Here is a 17998-nt window from a genome sequence, read left to right as displayed (position 1 = left end):
CACACGTACTAATAGATCAGGGGGATTTTATTGGCGGAACTACTCAGTGTTTCTGCAGTTTAATCTAAATTTTCCAAAATTAAACCGTTTCTTTGAGAAGTAACTATTTCTAAAAAAGATTTTCTCAGGCCTGGGACAATAAGTCTAAAATCAAACTCTTCTAAACTCATCAAACTCAGTAACTTACACTACATATTACTATGACATCATTAATAGTTAGGAACCATTTTCTAAAATAAAGGCAAATAATGAGTTCTGTATACAAGATGTTAATGCACTTGTAAATCGGGCCTAAAATTGCTTTCTTGGGAAATACAGGAAACCTCCCCGGTTTCTCGGCTCACAATCGCAGGTGTGGAGTATTTACAATGCCCGGGCCAGTCTCAGCTGCAGGAAAACTAGGCCTCCAGCCATTAATCTCTCTAGTAAGCATCTGGAAGTTAGGCCCTTGATTTGCTCACACACAGGAGAATCTGTCTATATAATAGGTGTTAATCAGCTTAACACCTTGTAGCTTCCTCACTAATTGAGGACTCTTCTCAATTAGAGTTACACATTGTTTCCGACTCTCCTGGGAAGGAAAACTACCAGGACTACCTGTAATAATATGATTCAAGCTTCACAAAATTCAATCCCTCAAATCTCCCCAAATTCTAAGAAAGTGTATCAGCAGATCTCCTCAAACATTTACAACTCTTAATGGCAGAAAACAATAAAATTATGTCCCCAAAATCTGGTGATGTGGCTTGAAATACAATTTCTTTCATTCTTTTATTTTATCTTCACATGTTTTCCCCCAATCATCAAATGAAATTTTCCCAGAATGTATCCAGCTTTATTCTCTCGCTTTGCTTACCTGGCCTCAATTTCAGAAGAATGTAATTTCACACACACTTTGTAAAAACTAATTCTGAAAATAATATTGAATGTAAACTGTGATTGAAAAAAAATTTAATTTTAGTTTCAGAATTCCAATAAGAAAGTGAGAGATTTCAAGCAATAGGTATAGAAGGGTAAGAAGGAGAATGTCGCAAAAATGCAGGTTCTCTCTTTCAGTAAAGAAAAGTAATTAAAAACTCCAGGAAGGCTTTTGGCTTTTGGCTTGGAGGAGGCCTAGGTGCCACTTGCTTCAGTTGTCCTGAATCTGGGTTCATCCAACAGCAGCTGCCGCCACCATGCCGCTGAAGTCAGACCCCAACCAGACCAGAGTCGTACACCTGAAGCGCACCACTGGGAAAGTAGGTGCCATGTCTTCCCTGGCTGCCAAGAGTGACCCCCTGGTTGGTGATGACATTGACAGAGCAAGCAGTGATGGGAAGGGCCTGAGGATGGCAGTGAAAATGACCATCCAGAACAGACAGGCCCGGACTGAGGTAGTGCCTTCTGCCACTGCCCTGATCACCAAAGCCCTCAAACCAACGCCAAGAGACAAAAAGAAGCCACAAAACATTAGGCATAGTGGAAAGGCCACTTTTGATGAGACTGTCAACACTGCCCGACACATGCAGCACCAGCTTTCAGCTAGAGAGCTCTCTGCAGTCACGAAGGAGGCCCTGGGGGCCCTGCACGGTCTGTGGGGCCCTGCGCGGTCTGTGGGGCCCTGCGCGGTCTGTGGGGCACTGCGTGGTCTGTGGGCTGTGGTGTTGGCACCCGCCACCCTCGTGACATCATACGGTGACACCAACAGCGGTGCAGTGGAGGCCGGCCAGTTAGGAACTACACAGAAACTGAAATATTTGAAAATATTTCAAATATTTGAAAATTGAATAATTGAAAATATTATAGTTAAAGATCATTTGACAACAAAAACAAAAACAGAAAACTCCAGGAAAAACAAAAGCACCTTTCAAAGATAAAGCAATTTAAAATGTGGCATTAATTTAAACAATTTACTCAGCAGAAGATAAGAGTTCATTTGTCCTAATCAATATGAACCTTCTCTCTCAAGTGCTACTTGGGTTGACTTTGAATCCACAGAAGAGAAATAAAGCCATAAATATTAGTTTGCTTCCAGTTCAAAATGATATAAATGATGCTGATTGGTTTTTCAACATTTATTGTCAATTTTAAGACAAAGCTTTCAAGGGCCCAGATAACTAAAAAATGTGCTATCAACCTGGACAATTTAAAACTAAAAGCAGAGCTAATAGTTGAAGGGTAGAAGAGAGAGAAGTGAAAGAGTGGGAATAATTGTATTATCATATTAGACTATGGAAGTTGCTGGAAAAATAAAATTTTAAAAATTTAGCCCTGGCCAGGTTGCTTGGCTGGTTGCAGTGTTGTCCCATACTGACTGGGGTTGCGGGTTCAATCCCCAGTCAGGAAACATACCTTGGCTGTGGGTTCAGTCCTGGTTGGGGCGTATGGGAGGCAATCAATTGATGTTTCTCTCTCACATTGACCTCCCCCTCTCTCCCCCCCCCCCCACCGCCCCTCTTCCTCTCTCCAGTGAGGATTTTTTTTTAAATAATAAAATTAATAAAAATTTAAAATTGATTATATAACATGTTAAGATAGTATGTTAACATAGAACACATTTTTATTATAAAGATTTTTAAATGTTAAAGACATTTAAATATATGAAATATAAACATAAAAACATCAAAACTGAATAGAAAACCTAGAACAGTATAGTGTATGAGTATGGTTAAATAAAATTCAAAAATGAGCAAAACAAATCCATGGTTTTACAAGTTCGCACAGTGCTGGACTGTGAGGAAGGTAGGAGCTGGAGGGACGGCGGTGTCACTTGATCAGTTACACAAGTGTGTTCACTTGTGAAAATGCACTGAACTGTACTAACAATGTCTGCCCTTTTCAGTTTGTTATGCTCCCCAAACCAATTTTTAGAAAGAACAAAAAGAAAGGGAATGGAAGGAAGGTGGGGGGAAATATAAGTGCTGATAAATCTGGAAATCACTGAATAAGCCTGTAAGCCTCTTATTTATAGGAACTAAAACAAATACTGTCTTTACACACTACATTCATATTCTGTCCATGCTCGTGAGTTCTGATAACCCTGAACAGAGTAGGGGTTCACAGTCAGACTTCTATTTAGTTTGAGTGATTAGAGCTGCACCTTCAACCCACATCTGTTTCCTTTAAAATATGTGCTAGTCCAGGAACAGTGCCACATAAATTTGATGTTTTCTTCTGAACTACTAAAAGATTAAAGCCTATCATGATTAAGCATTCAAACAAGTGAGCTGTTGGTATATATTAAAAACAGAGCTGTAGCCCTGGCTGGTGTGACTCAGCAGATTGAGTGCAGGCCTGTGAACCAAAAGATCGCTGGTTTGATTCCCAGTCAGGACACATGCCTGGATTGCTGGCCAGGATCCCAGTTTGGGGCCTGCGAGAGGCAACAGATGGATGTTTCTCTTGCACATCAATGTTTCTCTCCCTCTCTTTCTTCCTCGATTTCCCTCTATCTAAAAATAAATAAATATCTTTAACAAATTTAAAAGCAGCTCCATTTAGGATTCCCCCTAGCTTATCATTCGTACTGGTATTAAAATTAAAAGCAGCACATCAGGGAGAGGAGGAACTAGAAAGATAAATGTAACAAATAATAGAAACAGTTCTGTAACTGCTAGAATGTTACTACAAAGGGCAGTCACCTATTTAATTAGCAACAATAGAAAACATGTAAATAATAGAATACAAAATATCTTTTTAATCTTGCCACAGATGATACTGTTTTTCCCTAATTTTGTTTGTGTTTTTTTTTTATAATACTGAGTTAATTGTTTCTACCAGAAATTATACTGGATACAATGTCAACTACTAGAAATTTCTGAAAAATCTGACCTCCACAAAAATCTTACAATTGAAATGTAAAATTTCTTCATCCCCTGTAGTGATCACCCATCTGAAATTCAGATTCTTTTGTAGAAAGGCCCATATTTAATACTCTATAGAATTCAACACTCCTTAATTGGTGAATTCAAAGGGACCCTAATCAAAATGCCAACCATAATTTTCCTAGAAAATGACGACTTCAGAGAACATAAGAAAATGTAATCAGGTGTAACTAGCTATGAAAATCCTAAAAATGAAAAGTACTGTCAAAAGTACTGTCAAAAGTACTGTTATCTCACCCTGCCTGAACATCGGGATTTATAAAAACAGAATAAAAGAGTACGGCACCATCACCAGAATAATCAATCAATGGAACTATAGTCCAACGACAGACTCAAGAATGTGACCGGATTTACATGTGGCACTTAAATAAGTGGGGGAAAGACAGATGATTTAATAAATTATGTTTAAGACAATGGGCTGGCCATTTGCATTTAAAAAAAACATTTTCCTAACATTCCCTGGGCTTTCTCATTTTATTAACATGGAAATTTGCAATACATACTTTACACTAAAATTAATTATAGGTGGATCAAAATACTACACGATCGCAGGCAAGGTAAGAGGGCTAAGCAGCTAAGTAAATGTGTGAATAGAGCTGTGTGGGATTGTAGTGAAGCAGAAAACACCTGTGCTTTGCAAACTTTTTTTTAACATATACATAATATCTCTGGGGCAAGCTGACAACCGACAGATGTCTGCAGGAGGAAATCAGGTGGGAATTCTGGTCGACCTGTAGGCTGAGGGGGAAATCAACATCTTAGCACACCTAAAATATATTGATGACATACCACTCGGAAAGTTCTGAATTAGAAAGCTCATGCTTTGTCTAAAAGGGCAATAGCTCTTCAATTGTGAGTGTTTCTATACGGCAATGCACAACGGATGTTAAACCTTAAATTTCTCAAGAGAAGATAGAAGTCCAGATTGTTATGCAGAAAACATGGGCATATATACCTCTTAAGAACACTGCGAGGGGTTGAACAAAAGCCCATCTGTTGGCCAGATCTATCCCATAGGCTACCAGCTTACAAATTCTGATTTAAATGCAAAAAAAAAAAAAAAAAATTGAAACGATTCAAGCGCCGCAGAGAACACATGACATTATTTTCAGTCTTGGAGTAGGAAAGACTCGAGCACAATCAAAACCAGAATGCATAGAGGACAAGACGTTTAACTACATAAAAATGTAAAACGTATGTGCAACCTGACATGATGAACAAGCCTACAGACACGTGACAACAGTCTCCCCCCCAGGCGCTAACAGAGCGTGGATTGTTGCAGCCTGGGTCACATGCCTCCTTCTGTGGGGGAGGAGTGTGCACCACATTTAACAACAGTACCAGAATGACCTCGAAGAGAGAGTTTCTTAAATGAGCAGAGAGAGGGAGGAAGCAGGAAAACATCCAGGATGGACAGGCGCCATCATCTATTACTACTCAGTAAATATTAATTAAGTTTGAGTCGACGTGTCTCGTGCTTAATATGTTTTGGGGTATCTAATAGTATTTTAAAAATCTGATCAGTGTTATTAAGAAATCTTCCTGGCTATAAAGTGAATTATTCTTAATAACTGCTTCAGAAAGAGAATATGCACCCCTAAACCAACACTGGTCACACAGTGTATGCAAGAAAGCAGCTAACTGTATGTGCAAAGTTGGACAGAAAAATGTGAAAGCCAGAAAATGCAATGATGAGAGAATTTCCTCCTTCAAGGCTCTCATGGTAGGACTGACTTCATCCCAGTATTTGTTTTAACACACGATGAACTTGTGCACATTTCCCAAATCAGTGCTATATGGGCCAGTATCTTGAACACTGAATTAGAATGTTGATCTAATGTAATATCGACATGTTAAAGAAATGAGTTGTACTAGATTTGAAGTACTAGATTTAAAGAAAGCATGTAGCCAGTCTGAGAGGTTTCACTTCATGTAGAGAGAACTAAAATTTTCACACATTTTCATGCACCAGAGAGTTCAGAAGTTGCAAAACTAAAAAGGAGCAAATTTATTCTTTCAAAAATAGATTATAAATTTAAATATCATCTTATCTCTGAATCACAGACTTTAGTTACCTGTTGCTGCTGCTGTTGACTCTTTCGGTAAACGCCATTGCTGCCAGTCAGTGAAAAGTGACCAGTCTATGCATCTGGAAGAGAAAGAGCTTGTGAATAGCAGTCCACAAGTAAACTCATAGGCACATCTGACCTGTAAGAAATCTTACTGGGGACAAAATTCAAAGTTCTCGCTTGAATTAGAGAATGGTTCTTTGCCAACTCCCAGGTTGCACGAATAACTCGGCTAGCATATATCAAAGGTGAAATGCACTTTTAATTTTGAGGCTGCTACTCAAAGCCATTTCAGCAAGAAAAACTGTCCACAAGTTTATCATGAGAAGGAGTAAAGAAAATATCATTTCCCCAGTGTCTACTATGTGCCAAGCATGGTGTTAAACTGTTTTAAAAATGACATTTCATGTAAACATTACAATAAACTTGCAAGGTAGATACTAATGCCTCATTTTAGAGATAAGAAATGCTAAAACTCAGTTTTAAGTAATTTGCCTGAGAAAATAGGTTGTGCCAGCATCCTCACCAGAATCAGGAGGAAGAAAGGTAAAGAAGTAGTCAAGAAAAAGGCAATCAACACTATCTTTACATAAGAGTTCAACACTTAATAAAATAACAAAGCGGGCCCCAGTAAAATCCAATCTTAAGATTTTACTTCCACCCATTAAAGGTACTTAATTAATCCCCAAGGCAATTCTTGAGCATTTTCTCCTAACAGGACTGATTTCTTTATTTTTAAATCCAACCTGGGCAGATGGCCTTCCTACTACCTGTGTATCTCTAGAAACCACCTCTCTGTCTGTGGTTAACGCTATCAACAGCTGTTTCCTTTTGCCTTTCTTGCATGCGTTTGTCAATTTACTGCACTTATCCTAATTTGCTTACATAGTTACTATTATTTCAAACATCCTTAAGGCAAAGGGTATGTTGCTAAATTATCTTATACAGATTTAACAAACTATTTGATACAAATGGAAACTCTACATTAAGCTTGTAACAATTTTAGCTGCCTGCTATGTTTAAGCCGGGTTATACTTTTGGCTGAGGTTGAAACACTAAACACAGTCCTTCAGCTCCACTCTGTCTCCTGATAAGGTCTTTTATCTCACCCTCCATGAAATGAAAACTGCTGACTTGAAGGCTACAATGTTTCCATTTGAATAGATATCATTTGTCGCTCCTCTCTCCTCCCCCCTCTCCCAAAAGGAAACATGGATGCTGCAAATGTTCTAATTAAACTCACACTGGGAAATCCCTAAATTGAGGTTGGTCACTCCTCCAACTGCCTATGGTGGCCCTAGGCAAGTTTCCTAAATTCTCCAACTCAAATCTGAACTCCCCCCAGTCTTATTCTCTCTCTTTCCCTCTCTCAAGCACACTTTCACTTCTTTCTCCCTCTCTTTTTCTACCTTCCCTTTCCTCCTTCCTCTCCCCCATCATTTTCTCTTTCCCTTCTAACCCATTCTCCCCCACCTCTCCCCTTTTGCTGCCCTCTCACTTTCTCCTGGCATGAAGGGCTGGCGCACAGCAAGTGATTGATAAAATATTCATTTTGGCGTTGACCTTCCTAATGCTGGGAGGGCTGTTGAAGGGTCTGTGACAGTGGTCTCCCACACAACCCTCCCTGTGAAGATGCCCCACTTGCTTGCAGCCCAACAACATTCACCCCTAGGGCCCGTGGGCAGAGAGTGAAAGGGCAGTTTGGGCTGCTGAGAGATGCCAACTTAAAACAGTGGTCCTTAGTAAATGTTTATTCATTTACTCACTGAGCCAACATATTTCCTGAACAGCTACTCTAAGCCAGGTACTGAAAATAAGAGAGTGAAGGAAACAGACTTGCCATCATCTGAGTTTAGCCTCCAAACTTCGGGAGGTAAATAACAAAACATAGTATGTAGGTTAAATACTAAAAGGCGCTAGAGAACCCCAGCTGGTGTGGCTCAGTGGAATGAGTACTGCCTGTGAATCAAAGGGTTGCTGGTTCAATTCCCAATCCAGGGCACATGCCTGGGTTGCAGGTCAGATCCCCAAAAGTGGGTGGGGCAACCATACATTGATGTTTCTCTTCCTCTCTTCCTTCCTCCCTCCTCTCTCCCTTTATTTATTTATTTAAAAATAAATAAAATATTTACAAAAATAAAAAATAAAAGGTGCTATAGAAAAAACAAAGTAGAGTGCCAGGGAGGAAATGAGGTAAGGCGTTGCAATTTATATAAAGTGGTCCAAGAATGTAACAATTGCAGGACGACTTAGAAGTGAGGAGCAAGCCATAATCTATAGTGAAAAATGGTCCAGAGCTCTGGTAATAAGGACGTGTCAATGTAGACTCATCGGTTGTAGCAAATACACCACTCTGGTGGAAGATGCTGATTATGGGGGAAGCTGTGCATGTGTGGGGGCCGGGAACTCAATGGGACATCTCTGTGCCTTCAGTTCAAATTTGCTATCAACCTCAAAGTGCTCTAAAAGACTTTTTTTTTTTTTAATGGTCCTAGAGAAGGATAAATCTAAGACTGACTAAAGGATTCAGCCAAACCCCTGGGTGCCGTCACCGGCTTACGGGTGGTGGGTAGAGCACAATGTGAAAGAGACATTTTCTGAAGGATCTGGCCCCTGGCCACAGCTAGGGACTTGTCTGCGCAACTGAAATTCACGACTGTGCTGGGAGGCATGGGGCAAGGAGGCCGAATCACTGGATTACTGACTATCTCGGGTATGTCTCACAGAAGGACTCAATCCGGCCCATGGAAGGCTGGGTAGGTGCTGGCGCCTGAGTGGCGCAGCTGCATGGCGTAGCTGTGCCACTCAGTACAAGGTCAGGTCGGAGCGGAGGCCAGCTGTGGTCAGGAAGGTATTATCCAACCACTGCTAAGAAAGGAAATTTGTATATATCTCAGTTTAGCAATTCTCTTTCAAAGTATCTTTCTTAAAAATGTAGTCACAAATCTACCAAGAAGCAAGCACAAGAAAATATTGTTTAAGTAAGAAGAAAACGTAACACCGTAATACATACCAACACAAAAATGGCTAAATCCACTAGGATACATCACGACATGCAACGTTACATCAGAAGAGTAGGTTTATCCAAACAAGATGCTGAACAAAATGCATAATGTGTGTGTGGGGGGGGATCAAGGGGGGCACAATGTGAGCCACTTTATTTAAAAAGAAAGCGCCTCGTGTTTATGTGTTTGCATGACACACACGCACACACGCATGCCCACATGCCTGCTAGCGGCAGCTTTCCTGAGAAGGGTGCCTTTTTCCTTTTATTCTTTATGCAATGAAGCCTTTATTACCTATGTAAATATGTTTTATCTAAATATGGGGGTTGGGGGGAAATGTACTGGTCTATAAATATTGAAGCCAGGTCTTCCTGAAGTTTTCATACATTTTCATATTATTTTCACTAAATTATAAAGAAAAAATGGAATAATGGTGGAGGTTCAAAATCCTCCCATTAAAAAAAAAAAAGCCGTGAAGATACTGACACGGCTCTTGTTTACAAACAGAACAGTGCTGGGTAGCAGGAAGAGACTAGGCTGCAGCGAGACTGGTGATCGATCACTTTGGGCAAATGAAGCCCTACCAGGCTCGGCGCTCCCTTCTGTATGATAGAAGATAGCCTATTTTTCAGAGTTACCAAGAAGAGAATTATATAATCTAGCTGAAATGCCTAGCATACTGACACATCATAGATATTAAAACGTAGCAGCTCTTATTATTTAAGTCAGCAGTGTCTACATTAAATTTTATGTAAGTAAAACAGGCTACGTTTCATTTAGAAGTGTACCTCACGAGGTCTACTTAAGTGACCCTTCACTGGTCCTTCCAGTCTCTTGTAATGCAGGTTTACTCAGAAATAAAAATGTTCTGTAGGGCAAACTATTTTTCTCTCCCAAATAGCAGGTAAACAGTTCAAGTAAAAATATATATATAGTGTTATAGATACATCACACACACATATAATTACAGGGAAAGAAAAAGGGGAAGAAGAAATGCAAAATATGACTCAGGATATTTTCAAATATTCTGTTCTAGGTCACTAAGCGCCTCCTCAAGCCAGCACATTCCAGGGCGCCTCCTCTCGGGAGTCTTTTTTTCTGACACGTCAGATAAAGGCCTGCTTTACAACCCGCTAGCTACATGACCTCAAGAAAATACTGTCCTTCTCTAAGGTCTCAGCTTTCTCATCAGCAATATGGGGATTCATGGGGTTGCTGTAGGGCTAAATAAAATGTTTGTAATATTTTTAGCATAATGCCCAGTTCATGGTCAGCTCTCAGTAAATGGCAGTAGTTGTTCTAGTTATTTTTCTGCCAACCAAAGCACACGCTCTGGAGAATTCATACATTAGAGAGGCTTTTCAACTGGACAAGCAGCGAGGTGGCCCTCAAGGCCCCAGGACTGTGACCCAGTTTCCAAAGGAAAATATAAGGACAATAACTGTCCGGTGGCCAGTTACTGGTGGACGTGTCAGTGGCCCCTGGTCGGATTACTTCTCTCCCCCTTCCCCCCACACACCCTCCAGGAATACCAGTCTTGGTAACAGGCAGTGTGTCAGAGGTGAGTCATAGGTCATACGCTGTTTTCATCTGAATTCTCCCAGGGGCTCCAAACTGACCAGATCACCTACAATTCCTTTAGCTCTTCAATGCCCCAAGGAGCTCAAAGCTTAGAAATTCATGACGCAACTGCCCCAACCATCTCTTCTCCACTTCAAATATTTGTTCAAGGAGGCTCTGGCACTACCCCACACCCAAACACACACCCGCATCTGTTCGCTCCCTCTCACCGTTCGGTCTCAGCTCAAAGATGTGTTCCCTGATTATAATAGCTAACATAGCACAGTTGTGCCCTCAACCACAGCAGCCTCCAACCAGTCTCCTCTCCATTCCATCATACTCTTTGTCGGTTAGGGATGTATCTCACTGCCAGTAACAACTGCTTAGTTAACAGAGGTTCATTATTTCTCCCGTAGCAAGTCCAGAAGACAGTAGCTACTAGTATAGTTTTAGCTGTTCAGTGAGGCCATCAGGAACTCTGTCTCCTTCTGCTCTGCCATATTCAGCATGCTGTCTTTATGCTTGTCACCTCCCGGTACAAAGAGGTTGCTGCTGACCTAACCCGACATCTGATCTACATTCCAGACAGGAAGAAAATGAGAGGATGTTGTGGCTGTGCCTCCTTTAGTCAGAAAAGAAAAATCTTTCCCCTGAACTTTGGCTAACAAAACACTACAACAAGGTCACATGGCCTCGAACTGCAGGGAAGACAGACAGACCAGGATACAGACTGTTACTGCCGGCTGAGAACAAACTCGATCTGTCACCAGAGGCTGGGTACAGTGTAGTCACAAACACAATTAAGGTTCTCTTAGCAACAACAACCCACAAAATGGGAATGGGCATTTTCCTAAATAGCAGTGTTGGCCACCCATCTTTCCATAGTACTGAACACTCTCTGAAATTAACTCATGCTAAATAGACAGATGTCAATGCTTATATTCCTTCAAGGGAATGCAAGCTCCATGTCTAGCTTTACACATATACACCCAGTCTATATTTTAAAATAATTGGCTGTCAGCTTTCTCATAATAGGCAGTTATTATAGGCACTGGAATACAGCTGGGATAGTCTAGGTTACGCTTTAGTAGCAAAGTAACCCCCAAATTACAGTGGCTTGATAGAACAAAGAATTGTTTCATGCTCATTCTTCTTTTAAACATACTTTTTAAAAGAATTAATTTATTTTTAGAGGGAGAGAAACATGGATCAGTTGCCTCTTGCATGCCCCCAACTGGGTGTCTGACCCACAACCCAGGCGTGTGCCATGACCGGGAATCTAACCAGCGACCTTTTGGTTTGTGGGACATCGCTCACCCCACTGAGCCATGCCAGTCAGGGCTCATGCTCATTCTTTAGAGCCATTGCATATTGGTGTGTTGAGACAGAGATGAGGGTAAGGGGCTTTTCTCCACTTTGAGAAACCCAAGCTACTGGAAGCTCCACTATCTTGAAATGTGTGGCTTCAGGGTTTACTGTAACAAGAGACAGTTGGGGGAGGGAGTCCTCATAAGAGCCACTTACAGGCCTCAGCCCAGAAACACACATTACTCCCACAGACGGCCCAGTGGACGGAATTAGTCACGTAATTCTGTGTAACCAAAAAGAGGTAGAGAAACATGGGAGAGCACATGAATATTAGTATCTAAATGTTGTTGTCGCATTCCCCATGGGCTGATAAAACGTCATGTAATGCATTAGCCCCATCTTAGAATTTAGACCCCTTAAAGAAGTCCCTTGGAACAAACTCAAAATTAGGGATACTCGGTAAATCAATGATTTCATCCTGTAAGACAACAGTTACCATTTAAAAACACATTTTTTCCCCTTCAGGAGTAATAATAATAGGAAACATTTATGTACTACTTATGCTCTGCTCCAAATACTTGCCAAATCTTAGTACCTCTAGTCTACCCAACTACCCAGTAAGGGAGATACTACTACATTGTTAACCCCACTGTATAACAAGAGCCGGTCCTCCTTGGGTCTGTGGCGGCTCTGTATGTTATACAAGCAGAGACACCGAATGCCACTGTTCCAGACAATCTTTAAAGATGCTTGTACAGAGAACAGCCTTGGAAAATAGAGTGTCTCCTTCCAGAGCAAAGGACAACACGTTCACTGTCCAGTGCCATCGAGATAACGTGTCCTTCTGGAGCAAAGGGCAGGCATGCTTACTACCCATTATAAAAGATTAGGGATCCCTAAACTCAGGATTCCTCTCCTGCAATGCAACCCACTGCGCTGCAGGTGTCACCTGGCTCTCTCCTCATCTCCGTCTGGAAACTGGGACTTAGGAAACCAGTGTAAGAAAATGTTGACACTCTTGCTACAGCTAGTATGAATTAGTAATAAAGTCATTCCCAGCAATCCATGAAACTTGGCAGGTTAACTTTGTTAGCTTAAAGTAGGGTAAAATTTCAGAGCCTTCAGAGTCCTTAACAAGAAGTCAAGTAATTTGTGGAAGGTCTGACAGCTAGTAGGTGGCATATCCAAGATTCAAGCCCAAGCTGTCTGGCTCAGAAACCATACTTCTAAATTGTCTGCCATACTATAGTAGTTCTCAAAGTGTAGTTCCAGAAATAACAGCATCAGCATTACCTGCAACCATGTTCCAAATACAGATTGTTGGGCATTACCCCAGACCTGGTGAATCAGGAACTTGGGGGAGAGGAGTAGAGAGACATCTGTATTTTAGCAAGCCTTCCAGAAGATTTTGATGCTTACTGTAAGTCTGAGAACCACTACTATACTGCATATATTCACCGACTCTGTAAGACTGAAGGAAATGGTTGGTTATAGCCTGATTTATACAGGACTGTGAACTGACTCTTCATAGCCTGAATAACATATTTCAAGCACTAAGGGAGATGGTTTACAAACCTTTGCATTTAATTTTTAGGAAGGTAAGGATCTTTATCTGATGCAAATAAACACCATGTCTGTTTAATAGGTCTGCATAACATTTTTCTTTGAAGTCACAAATATATGCCCAGAATGCTAAATGAAAATACCTGCTTTTCATTCCTATAATGATCTGAAAGAATTACTTAGCTAAGGGGAAACAATTATTTATATTTTAGAGTCAAGCTGTAATTCTTGAAAAACAGGAAACCACATGTCAACACAGCCAACACAGTGTACCATAGTAGAAAGGGCACCAGGCTTTGAGTCACAGAGTCAAGTCACTTCTTCAAGTCCATTTCCTGATGTTCAAGTGGAAAATGAACTCCGACTTCAGAGCTGCACTTAGGCTTAAATGATATTTCATGTGAAAGCTGCTGGTAAACAGCTTCGTGAATACAAACTCCACCTGCACGGGCTCTTTCTCTTTCTTGGTCATGGAGTTATCACAGTTCTTCCTATGCTTAGAGTACTGTCTGGCACACAGGAAATGCTCAATACTTATGAAGTATTAGGAATCGATATGAGGTGTTATATTAATGATGTGATCGATTCCGCTGGGCTCTACTTTTCACAGTAATCTCAGTCTTTTAATAGGAAAAGGTCACTCTAACAAGAAATCCTTAGTCATGTTTAAAATAGGCCAGATAATTTAAGACAATCAGCTGATTTTCTTCCCCTGGAGAACCCTAGTACAGGGGTTCTGTCCCAAGGATAAGACAGAAGCTGCTCTTAGCAACTCTGACGGCCTCAGGACGGGACGGTTTCAAGTCTACACAGACTTGTGCACGTGTCAACAGTCAGGGACAAAGGACGTGCACCTACAGAGAACTACACGTTTCCCACTCAGTTCTGCAGTGGGTAGAGTTTTAATAAATAGAATACAGGGGTTATGTAATCTATTTTAATAAAATTTGAGATTCAATTCCGCAAACATTAAATAAGCTACAACTGTGTATAAAAGAGATAAGAGACTGCTAAAAAACCACCGCCAATTAAATATCATTTGGGAAAAGACACCATTGTTGAATTTATAACTTAATGAGGGAAACATAATTTACTTACAAAGCTTTGTATATCTATGGTAAAGGGAGTTTCTTAATTTGTACTCTCTCCAACATACTTTCTCAACCTCCTGAAAAACTAGTTAACGGTCTAGAGTCTTGAAATAGGGGAACTTTGGGCTTATAGCTTCAACAGACATATCTAAGATAGCAAATGAATTCAAGTTGAAGGACAGTTTTCAGGGCAAGACTCTAACAGTAATGCGAACATCCCTGTTATGTTGCCATTCCTAAGAGACATCCGCAGGGCATACTGTTCCCTGTGTATGATCCAAATATTTATATGTAAATTAGATCTACCTTTTAAAAAGTGAAAGTGTTGAGTCTATCTCCACATTTGGAACCGTCAACTAATTTCAGAAAGGATTATGCAATTTTAAAAAAATGAAATAGCACAAATTACAGAATTGAGCATGAAATTTCTTTCACGGACTTCTTAAAACACATTGAAAACAAGTTTTTAATCATCTTTTCAACTCCCAAGGCAATACACAGTGCTTTGTAGAGGTCAATAAAAATGTTACTTTTAGTTCAACCAACTCATTACAAAGTTCAGTTAAACCAGATAGGAAACTGGAGAGACAGCCAGTTTGATGTAGTCTGTTTACTGTCTTATAACCTCAGTGAAACAGTCACTTCTGGTGGCAAAAAAAAAAAAAAAAGCATCTAATGCATCTGGTAGGAGAAAGCAATGTTTAAAATCACCTGTGTTTTATTATTGACATAAATTCTCTCTCCCTGGATGATTCTGGAATCCTAACTTAACGCATTATGATTCTTTGAAATTGCACTTGTACAAGTTGAAGAGTTAAGCAACGAGAAATGCCAAAGACACCAAAGAAATTCAATTACTACGGTTAATAAGACATTAACTCTGATATGTAACAATTCATTTTTTTCCTGCAAGTGGAAAGCAAAGAGTCCACAGTCATATACTTGCAAGTCTCACATCCCCAGCCTTATCATCCATGTAAGTTATATTTAGAAAAAGAAAAGAAAGAAGGGGAGAAAGTCCCCAATCTCTAAACTCATTTTTTTTAAAGTCTTGTGTCCCTTGAACACTCTTGAACACTTCTTTTTCTTAAAGTGACCAAATCTGTCTCAAATCCTTTCCTTGATTCCACCTTTCCTAAAATTAGTTGAAGTCAAATTGGTTTTCCTAGTTGTCAGTACTAGTTAACCATTCTCTTGCTTTCTCTCCTAGCCTCCCTTCATTCTCTTGGGTCACTTATCCCTTAGTTCTCTCCATTTCCGCTCTGCACATGTATCTTCAAATATAACACTTTCCAACACTGGCAAGAGACACCTTTAAATTAAAGCAGGCGAACCACTAGAATTGTGAACTCTCCTGTGATTTTATTTCCAGAATATCCTCTCAAGGTCTCCTTTCCACTAAAGATGAAAGGCAAGCTAAGGAAATACATTAGACAGAGGAAGTAAACATTGAAACAGGGCCTTGCCTAGGTATTCTTAATCCTCTTAGTAGAACGAGACTCGGGGGGCCAAAGGTCTTTTTCGTGCCTTCTACCCTCACTCCGAGTCTGACACGACGTGGGTCTGGGAGAGACGTCCAGCGCCGCCTACCGTCTACGAGCCCTGCAAGACCTTGCTCTGAAATAACCTTCACTAGCAAAATCCGCACACCTCTCAGGCAGCTCCCACGCCTGACGTTTCTGTGCCTCAGATTACTGAGCTCGTCTCACTTTGCTGCTGTTCCAGGGGACGCTGACTAGGTCTTCGCCTTAATTTACGGTTTTGCCTTGAAGGTTTAAAACCCGGCTGGTTCCTCGATGGTATATCGTATCCCCTGCCTCGTGCCCCCCACCTCCAACGTGCACCGTCAGGGTTAAAATTACCCCATCCTACCCTTAAAGCACGAAACCAAACGCCGTCCACCAGGCTCTTCCTCTCCCGCCTCCCCCGCCCCCACCCCCGGCTGGGCTCCGGGAATTCTCGGACACACCTCCACCTCCACAGCCCACGGTCGGCCTGGGACCCTTTGCATAACGGTGTGGGGGTGTGGAAACTCCTAGAAGGCAAACTGAGTAGGACGTTACCAGCATCCTCAAAGGCCTCTCGCAGCTTTTTTACCGTTACATTAAGGTAAAGATTCGTAGGACCCTCCAATGTCTCTCCCCTTTAACTCGCCCACCCCAGCGCTCGCAAAGTCGGAGGGCTCGCACACGGCAGTCACAGAGGATCAGCATCCACGGAGAAAATTACCGAGAGGAATTAACCAGTCCCACCGGCTGCCTCCGCCCCGGGAGCCAGTCTCCTAGGTGCCTTCAACTTTTGCCCTCCCTCTCTGAAGGCTGCGGACCAACGACACGCGCCTCCCTCTTAGTCGCCATCAGCTGGGACTGGAACCACGCGTGTCCACTAGGCGCGAGGGGTAGGGGCGACGATGTCGGCAGCGGAGGGGCTCGGGATGGAAGAGATCACGGCGCCGCTTTCACCGCCCTCGCCCCCGCCCCGCCCCGCGAAACTTCTGGGACTCTTCTGTTACGCAACCCCGAGAGCAGGTTTAAACAGCCGAACATCTTTCCGCTAGGCGCGGGTCGCTCCGACTGCTGTCGGATTTGGGGAGGTGGGAGTGGGGCAGAAGAATGGGTTCCTTCCTCTGGTCCCCGCCTGGTTTTTCTAGGAGATACCTGCCGCGCATTTGGAAGTAAGGGCGGCGCGAGCTCCGCGTCTCCGGAGGTTCGCACCGGAAAAGTGGGAAGGCCAGCGACTTGAGTCAGCGTGCTGGGAAGCTGGCGGCGAGGCGGGGAACAGCCTGCGCTTCCCAGAAGTCAGCGGCGGCGGTTCGGAGCCAGGCTGACCCCTAGCGCGGGGGAGGAGGGCACAGAGCGCCCCTTACCTTCCAGACCTCTCGTCCTGCAGTCTCGACCGTGCGCCGTCGCCGCCTCCTCCGGCCCCTGACCTGTTGCGGTGGGGAAGGGGCGCGGTGCGAAGAGCGCGCAGGGCAGCGCCTGCTCCGGAGGCTCGGCAGCGGCTCGCCCGGGACGCCGCTGCGGAGCCGCAGGGGCGAGAACGCTGCGGTGCTGGCGACACCCGCAGGCGGCGGCCGAGTGCGCAGGGGTCGCGCTCGTCTGCTCGCGGCTCGCAAGCTCCGCGCGCCGGTCGCCCCAGAACGCCCGGGATGTGGAGCCACCGCCTCCCCCGCGAGACCACACCCCCGCCCCGCCCTTCCCCCCTGGAGCAGCGCGGCCCTACTCCGCCCTGCCCACGCCCTCTAGCTGGCGCCACCCAAATGGCGAGGAACACTGCGCCCTTCCCGAGAGACCCGTGGGAGGGTGGAGGGGGAGCGGCAGCTCAGGATGGAATACTGCAGTGACAGCCCCGGCAGCGTGGGTGACCCTGCTCCGGGCTGGTGTGCGGCACAAAGAGCCCAGGGTCAAGTTCTGACAAAGTGTCAAGGAGCCTTGTTGCAGTCTCCTGGTCGATTGAAACAGATCTGTGCCCTCTAAAGGAGGTAATAACTAACATATGGGGAGCGTTCTACAGTTTCGAAAGAGCTTTTCACACACAGA

At 42.9% G+C, this 17998-nt stretch overlaps 1 long non-coding RNA gene across 1 annotated transcript in view; it reads right to left on the bottom strand.

Annotated features, from left to right (window-relative positions):
• The window catches only part of LOC128780665 (uncharacterized), a 45461-nt gene extending 27796 nt beyond the window's left edge, over positions 1–17665 (bottom strand). The window contains exons 1-2 of the long non-coding RNA XR_008426655.1: positions 17326–17665; positions 5939–6012 (exon numbers count right to left, since the gene is read on the bottom strand). This is a non-coding gene — a long non-coding RNA (uncharacterized lncRNA). The remainder of the gene's footprint in view (positions 1–5938; positions 6013–17325) is intronic.
• Positions 17666–17998: the final 333 nt, after the last annotated feature.

The sequence above is a fragment of the Desmodus rotundus genome, chromosome 4, assembly GCF_022682495.2.
Source record: "Desmodus rotundus isolate HL8 chromosome 4, HLdesRot8A.1, whole genome shotgun sequence".
NCBI classification, from domain to species: domain Eukaryota; kingdom Metazoa; phylum Chordata; class Mammalia; order Chiroptera; family Phyllostomidae; genus Desmodus; species Desmodus rotundus.
Note: the sequence above shows the minus strand (reverse complement) of the source record. Positions and strands in the feature narration are given on the sequence as shown.